Genomic DNA, 8757 nt, shown 5'->3' with positions numbered 1-8757 from the left:
CCCATTTCAGGCTAGTCACATTATTCTCAAACACCTTTAATATTTACAGGTAAGAGGTCATAGTATATTTTCAAATTAGAAATACTTGGTTATGAATACTTAGAACAGAGGTCATCATATACTTTACCTAATACAATTATTTTTTTTTTCTAAAGAAAATTATATATTCAACCATAATGATTAATGAATGCAAACTATGAGTATGTGAAAATGTCTTTACCCTTTTATAAGGACACCCACCTTACATTGTTCTTAGTGGAGAAGAGGTTATCCCTATCCACTACCACATTGCTCAAATCAAAGGGAATGCAGGACACAGCACCTCTACTGCAGGTCTGAACAGCCAAAGGAAGTTGACCCTCACTGTTTCATTTCATGGCAACCCTACCCCATCTTCCACTCTAGAAATATACAGAAAAGACAAAGTTCCTTTAGGTTGCATCATTTCTGGATTTGTATATGGTCACTCTACACTCAAACCTGTCTATGCCTCACGTCCACATGCTCACTCTATCCATCCTAGTAACTTGGACCATAATTCTTAAATAATTTCCAACACATTCAAATATTTCCCATCTGTCTCCTTCAAATTCCAAGTCTGCTCCATACATTCATCCCCAGATATCTCTCATGACAATTTTCATACACCCCAGACATGTATGTTCTTCATTTACTCAATTCTCCTCCACTCGATTTCCTGCTACACTTTCTCCAGCCTTTTGCCCTTTAAACTCACCTCCAGCCCACAGACATCTTCATCCCTTGTGCAGTTCATCATCTTTTACCCCACCCATTCACCCAGTTACATAACAAGCACAACCAACTAGAAAAAAATGCAGCATGCCACTGAAACATCAACATCCTACTACCTGCATGCAGTATATTCATACAGAAAACATATATACATTTAGATTACAAAACAAGCACTCCAAGACCAACCACCACACTCCCTTCAACCTTCTGCTCATATTCAACACAGAGAAACCCCTCCCACAACAAGCAAGAACTACACTAGCGCAAGTAAATTTAGGTCATCATCCAGCAATATGAGTCGAATTCTCGCGCGCAGCATCAGATGCCTAATGTACGATGCATCACACTACTTGCTTTATAATATATAAAGTCACTACTATATTACTTGTTCTTTTTCACTCTGAGTAAACACAGAAAACTTTATCAGTTCACAGAATTCAGGGGTCACTCTGCAACAACCACAAAATAGATGTAATCAGAACGCCGACGTCGACATCCTCGTGTACCCGCCCGCGCCTCGTCATCGCATCGAAAAGGTTGAAATAGCACTAACATAGCATTGGTCTGGCCACTGAAGTAAATTGCCCTAGATGTAATCACCACATGGGAAGATACCGAGCACATCCTAAATCGTACCCGCTTTAGCTTTACCAAGACAACAGTACAATATATAATTCTTCGGTGACTTGGGCCAACCCAGTGGCTGTTGCCAGTTACTTGGCATCTGTGGGTCTCCTGCAAAAAATACTTCGATAAATTGACTTGAGTTGAAGAACATGGATGTATCAAAAGTGGAGCCAAGTTTCTTGGCTAACGGGAAGAGTTGGCCATTTAACCCATTAAACTCCGATGACAAGATGTCTTGTCATTTGGTCAAATAAAACAAAAAATCATAAAACACCAAAATGTTTGATCAAACAGCACCAGAAAAATATGACGTCAGTCCTCCTCGCTTCGCTCGCAGCGAAGCGAGGAGGACTGACGTCATATTTTTCTGGTGCTGTTTGATCAAACATTTTGGTGTTTTATGATTTTTTGTTTTATTTGACCAAATGACAAGACATCTTGTCATCGGAGTTTAATGGGTTAATTTTACTGTTGGGTGTTTCTTTGAGTTTCCGGGGCCCGGTTTGGAGACCAGGTGACGGCCCCTCGGGGCCACATCTTGTGGAAGTGGCTAGGGTGTGCTGGCTTGTGAATTGGCACAGGTCTTGGTTAATCGGAGGTCGCTGGTTATCCGCTTGGTCTGCAACCACCCTTTAATCGCTTTCAGTTCCACGGGCCGCCAATGGGCATGCCCAGAACGACACAAGATCAACACAGAATAGGGCTGGCTACATCAAACAGCTCTATATGCAATCACTACACCGAAGACGGAAGACATCCTACAATGCCCCTTACTACTAACACCTAGACAACAAAGTATTTCCACCCTGAGTGACTTATACACCCCCCTTTGGTGACCGTTGACAGTTACCTGAGGGTCGTGGGTCTCCTATAAAAGACTTGGGGCAACTGTTTTATAATCATTACCAAGAAGGTGACTCGGGACACGAACATTCAAAACAAAGCACGTCTATCTCGACTCAATAAATTCATCACTTCTGTCTCTACCATTTGCCAGAACATCCTCTCTACCCACACTTTCTCTCGTAGCAATGTGGTCTGGCCTGTATAGGAAAAACCTGCGCGATAGGTTACTTGGTTATGACCTCTCTCAGTGACACATTTGACTCCTGTTTGTAATATTCTTCAGCTTACGTAGTCGTGATTTTTTTTCCGTTGGATGCAATAAAACTTTTGCAATAAAACAATAAAACAATTGCAATCAAAATTTTGACTCGCCGAGTTTACTTTGACAATGAGCTTTGTTTCCATAAGGTACGGTTAAACTAGTCAACGGATGGGTTGGATTCCGAACCTAGGGATGGATTTTGTCCAACGTTGCAGGATTTGGGTTGGAATCCAAGCCTAGGGACGCCCAAACGCAATACCGTTGTAGCCCACACCTCAGAAGAGATTCGAGGGAAATAAACTAAAGGTATATGTTAAGAGTATTCATATTTACGACATAAATATATATATGTATATACATTTTATTCGGTAGGAATGTATATCGTGGCAATAATCAAACAGTCGTTTGAATACTGCCGTATGTAAAAATTGGTCATTTTTCTTACGCACGAAAACTTCTCACCAAAAGGTTGATATCCACACTTCTCACCGTGATGGAGTGGAATACTGAAATTATCCATGTTCCAATAGAGAAGATACGACCACAAGAGGCGCTTTGGGATGTGAGGCATCCGACTATATTAAGAAAGAATGATAATATAATCTCACCGAGTCAGCCCTTCAATTGCCATTTTCTATGGCTGACAAATATATTCTGCTTAGTGCTCGATAATGTGTGTGTGCGTGTGATTAATCATGGTCATGTGCTTGGATCACGTGTTGGACTCGTGATCGACAGCTATTTCCCTCCCGGAAGAGAGCTCATATATGACTGATCTATGGTGTGTGGGTGTGGATTTGTATGCAAAGATGGTCAAATATGCATTTCAGAGAGATCGCGAGTCGTTCAAAGTCATTGGGGAATAAAATATGTGAGAAAGTGGCATAGGCATTGGGTCTGCCAATAAGATTCCTCATTCTATATAGAGGGTGGGGCTTGCTGTTACTCCTTTTCCGTGATTGGTGAGAATTTCTCTATAAGGTAAGGCTGGACTTAAGTGTAACTACTTCTTATAGGATGCACTATTGCAAAAGTTGGATCGCAAGCTTTTCGTATAACCGTACCTTTACTCTATCGCCTTCTCGAGAACGTCCGATCTCCCCGAAAAAATGTGAAAATAACCAGAAAACACAAACACATACACACTGGGTTGCTGGTGCAGTAGTACTGCACTCAGCCGCCAATTCAGCGATTTGAATTCGACTCCTATCTAGGGCTGAAAAGTATCACAGCACTGCCAGTACTCCAACTCTGGGTAAGGGGTTGGATGTGTAAGGTCACACCATTATCCACAGATTGGACTACATTATGAGCCCTGAGCTTTCATTCGAGAAGTAAATAAATGTCGATCACGAGTATAATACGTGGTCCAAGACAATGGTGAAACACACACACACACTTTAACCAAAATATAACTGAGGAATGAGACAGAATATCATGAGTGTTGTTTGTTTCCTACACTACAATCAGATAAACACACGCAGTTTTCAGGGCGTAGGGCAGAAGGGATAAAATTGACAGAAACAAAATAAGAAAACAAAATATCTAGAGTGTAGGAAAAAAAAGTTCATACTGGTGCATGCATTTTTGAGATAGCTAAGAAGGCAACAAAGCCTAAGTTGGCACAATCCATAAACTTAAGTGTAGTTATAATAATTAATTGGAGGAAAATGAGAGCCCGCGATCGAATCATACATGAAATCGGAGTTGTGTTAATGGGAGAATAATAAAAAAAAAGGACCTCACAAGCGTTGCTCATTTCCTATATATAATGTAAAGCCCTTGTGTTTTGACTCTTAGAAGTATGGTTGTTCTTTTGAAATAGCCGCCGTACACTGAATAGGCACTAATACACCATTGTTTATTAATCTATTATTTTATATAACTCGAGTTTCTTGAAATCCGGCTTTCATAATTATATTACGTATCTTTTTAGTGATGAAAATTAGAGTATCCACATATGTGAATGAATTATATATATCTGCATTATAAGTAATGCTTCAGGGGTAAATTGGTGCGACTGTGATGGTAAACAATGTACGTATACAAAAACGAAATAGACAACGAATTCCCACACTTTCATATACAAATGAAGTAACGTGTTACAAAGACTGACATTTCTTGGTGTCCGTCATCCAAGTAGTCTTGATCACAGTAATTCCACAAGAAAAATCCAGTGTAGATATATAGTAGATTCACACTAAACAGTTACTGATGATGTTATATTATGTTGATAACTTTTTATACAGGTAACTGGTAGGCTGTTCTATTCACTTCTGTAGAAATAATTCTCGTACAGTAGGAATTGTTTTATATCTAGTAACACCTTCCATACCCAGAGTATTTATTATTATTATTCTGGATGCAATAGTATATTTCATTCATCTCTTTGGCAACCCAACAGCATAAAGATTAAAGAGTTGGTCCAAGGGTAACCTTGTTAATTTGTTTGGGTTAATGGCCATTTTGACACTGAAGATATTCCAACATGCTGTTACTCACATATGTAAATTGAACATATTTTTACTCCTCATTTTAGTGGTGGCTTGTGATATGAAATGCAGACAAGACTGCAAACATATTTGACATAGCATTAAGACGACATGCCAGAAAACTGACATGTCAGATCAGTGTGGGAAATGGGTACAAATTTGGTATTTATCCTCCAGGTATTTCTCTATGAAAATCATATTTTTCATCCAGTTATCAAGTCTATATGAATCTGATGTTTTCTTCACTTGGAAATTACCCATTTTTATTGTTTCTCCCAAACAAAGGGAATAATTTCTGATACAACTGAAGGGTCTCACTAATTGCCGAACAAACCGAACAAAACCGAGAAAAGCCGAACAAAACAACAAAACCCAAACAAGGACGGGTTTTGCTCAAATGCACACTTCTATATATGTATGGTTGTATTATTTGAACTATTTTCTTTAAGATGCCACCCAGCAAATTTTACTGCCAAACACAGTAAAAACATTCCAAAAATATAAAATTTGGCATTAAAAATGCCAATCTGGCAACCCTGATGCTCAGTGATGATCTGCATTCGCAGAACATAGATGGCAGGCTAGCAGTAAATTTGTAACCACGAATCGTAGCTGGGGTCGGTAATTTTGCAGAGGATAAAAACGTTACTTCTCTTTGATCAAATTACATGAAAATCACACCTTTTAAAGAAAATAGTTCAAATAATGCAACCATATGTTAATTTGTTACGGTATATGTAGCTGTGGTCGGTCATACTGCAGAGGCTAAAACATAACTTCTCTTTGGTCAAATTACATGAAAATCACACATCTTAAAGAAAAGAGTTTAAATAATTGAACTATATGCAGTCTATTACACTAATAACACAACAGTAAGAAGCTTAAAAGCATGTAGTTTGATCCATACCACCAGTGATCATAGACGGCGGGCTGGACGAGTCGTAGCTGGGGTCGGTAAAATTGCAGAGGATAAAAACGTAAGTTCTCTTTGATCATATTACATGGAAATCACACATTTTAAAGAAAATAGTTCAAATAATGCAACCATATATATATAGAAGTGTGCATTTTAGCAAAACCCGCCCTTGTTTAGGTTTTGTGTTTTTGTTCGGCTTTTCTCGGTTTTGTTCGGTTTGTTCGGCAGTTAGTGAGACCGCAACTGAACATGGTCAATTCATTAGAATCGGAAAACTAATGGAATTTTTCCCCAAGTCAAATCTAACCACACCAAACCAGACCTATACTTACTTTAATATGACTAGATCTGAATGCACAACAGGAGACACTTTCAAAATTCCAAGCAGAGTAAATAAAAAAGCATTGCTGGCCATTTCCACACAATATTTTTGCTATTAAACTTCAATTCAGGAAATATAAATGCTTTCGTTTAATTTTTAGAAAAAGTCTTCAAAAATGGTTTCAGGAATCTTCACCATTGTTGAACATTGAATGTATTGAATAGCTATGAGAAAATCTAATAAATTATCATCTATTGTGTAGCTGCCAAGTGAAAAATATTGTTAAATGTGCAAACAAAACAAATGCTGTCAATAATTTGGATTTCCACATCTTTAAGCCAAAGCTTCCAATACCTCTTGCTCTGCCCCGATCCTATTTCTAATGATTTGGGATCCTCCCATGTATTATATATCCTAGCATATATAGATACAACAGTTTTCATGTTCAAGGTTCCCTTATAAAATGTAAAAGTCCCTCCCTCTATGACTGCAGGATATTCATGAAGGCATATTACAGATTTTTTTAAGCTCTTTTCATGGATTTATACTGGTTGCATGATTTGATAGTCCAATTTGAACCATTTATGGCACATTGAATGTTTCTCATCATTTTTATATCTCAAAATTTTAATTTAGATTAATTTTTCCCTTATGCAAGACTGTATGCCAATTTCAGTTACATACTCATGCAAAATTTGTCTTTTTACATATAAGAGGACTACATTAAAAAAGTCAATTTTTCTTTTTTTTTTTTATTGTTGGGGTAGCAAAAATCTCCCCAAACTTTTTTGTCATCTGTCATGGTAAAGTTCATGATTATGAAAAGTAGCTTAGGGCATGTTCCATGCGCGAGATCCCCTCCCCTCCAAGCCAATAGACTACAGGACTAGGTAGCCTATGTAATGCACATTTTGTGAATCTACACATGAATATCCATAAAATGTGTAGCACCAATAAAGAATTCATAATTGAATGGACAGATAACTAATCCATATGACATGCTCACATCATGAATATTTGTAAAAAGGTTAGGTTAGGCTCATGTGTGCATGTCTAATAGATTTGTTAGCAGTACACCAAATTATGAATTCATTATTGGTGCTGCACATTTTAACAAATTTATAATCTGTGCTAATTTACAAAATGTGCATGATGGCCTACACAAATGACATGCCTAGGTCTAAGCCCTATGATAAAGTATGGAGCTGAATATGACTTTAAGCACTTCCAGATTTTGGTCCGTGTTGGCCTATTCCTACATGACATGAGACTGAGAATGTCATGTTTGGCACTAGACCTAGGCCTATGGCTATCCCCCAGACACACCTCCCTGGGGGGTGAGTAAAGTTATGGTTAGGCCTATGGCTACAGCAATTCATTGATAAGGCTAACTCTAAGAATAAGATGATGATCTAGTTTTGCTTTAGGCCTAGCCTGTATCCCTGGTTTTGCTCTACCTGATCCTGTTCCTCCCCACTTTCTTTACTGCTATGATTAGATCTCCCATTATCATCGTCATCAAAGTCAACTTCAACATAATCAGTCATTTCCTAATAATCTCTTAATGTTTGGCATTGTATTATGGGTTCAAACATATAAAGGTGTATGGATAATGAACAGCGTCCACTGTCTAACTCCTGTTCTTCAGATTAAATTAAATTCTGCTACATTTTTCAAAAGAAACTGTGAGTGGGTACTCAATAACCATTTATAAGATGCTATTATCTAGGCACAATTGTTGACTACTATGACATTCTGCTGCTGTCTGATGAAGAGCTGCACATCTCAGGGATCTTTGGAAATCTTCGGGAGTCCTCTCTTATAAACATTTATTTTAATCAAAATATAACTGATGATGTTGGAATTGACTGGGATAGTTTAAAAAAAATCTAAAAGGGAGAGCATAGTGTAGAAAAACTACTTCATCCATTACACTCTGACTTCCTAACATTACCTTCACCAGTAATTTTGTTTAGCTTTGGGTGGAGAGGCAGTTAGGGTGCACATTGTTTAGTTCTAATAATTTCTATTCATTTATACAAAGAAAATAACCAGTATTACCATGATTTGCAGAAAATAAGAATTTTAAGCACAGAACAAAATATTTTGGAAGGTAAAATTCCATGGCAACAAAGAAAGTCTATAGAATTAACTATTGTTTATAGGAATGAATCCTAATTTCAGATTCACCATTACAACAACCAAGACAAATATGCACATCTTTCACATATGGAATGCAACTTGATGCTGATGCACTTTTTCTATGATTTTATTGTGAAAATACTAATGTGATTGGCTGAAATGGAGGAGACAGTGAGTACTAAAATATAATTGGTTTATCCATTAAAAGTATACCCATATGACAAAACCACACCATATTCTGTCAGTCAGTGAATATTAGTTGGAGTTATGGTTAAGTATGAACTGAGTGGGAGTTCTCATGACCACACAAATGTTGAATTTGGGACTTATTCTAGGTTGGGAATTCTAGCATTTTGTGTCCCCTTTGGTCTGTTTTTTATATGTTAAGCTAGATTGG

This window comes from Oratosquilla oratoria, chromosome 12, assembly GCF_046742065.1.
Source record: "Oratosquilla oratoria isolate Oo_2021 chromosome 12, ASM4674206v1, whole genome shotgun sequence".
In the NCBI taxonomy this organism is placed as follows: Eukaryota; Metazoa; Arthropoda; class Malacostraca; order Stomatopoda; family Squillidae; genus Oratosquilla; species Oratosquilla oratoria.
The sequence above is the reverse complement of the archived record's forward strand: the minus strand, read 5'-3'. Positions refer to the sequence as shown.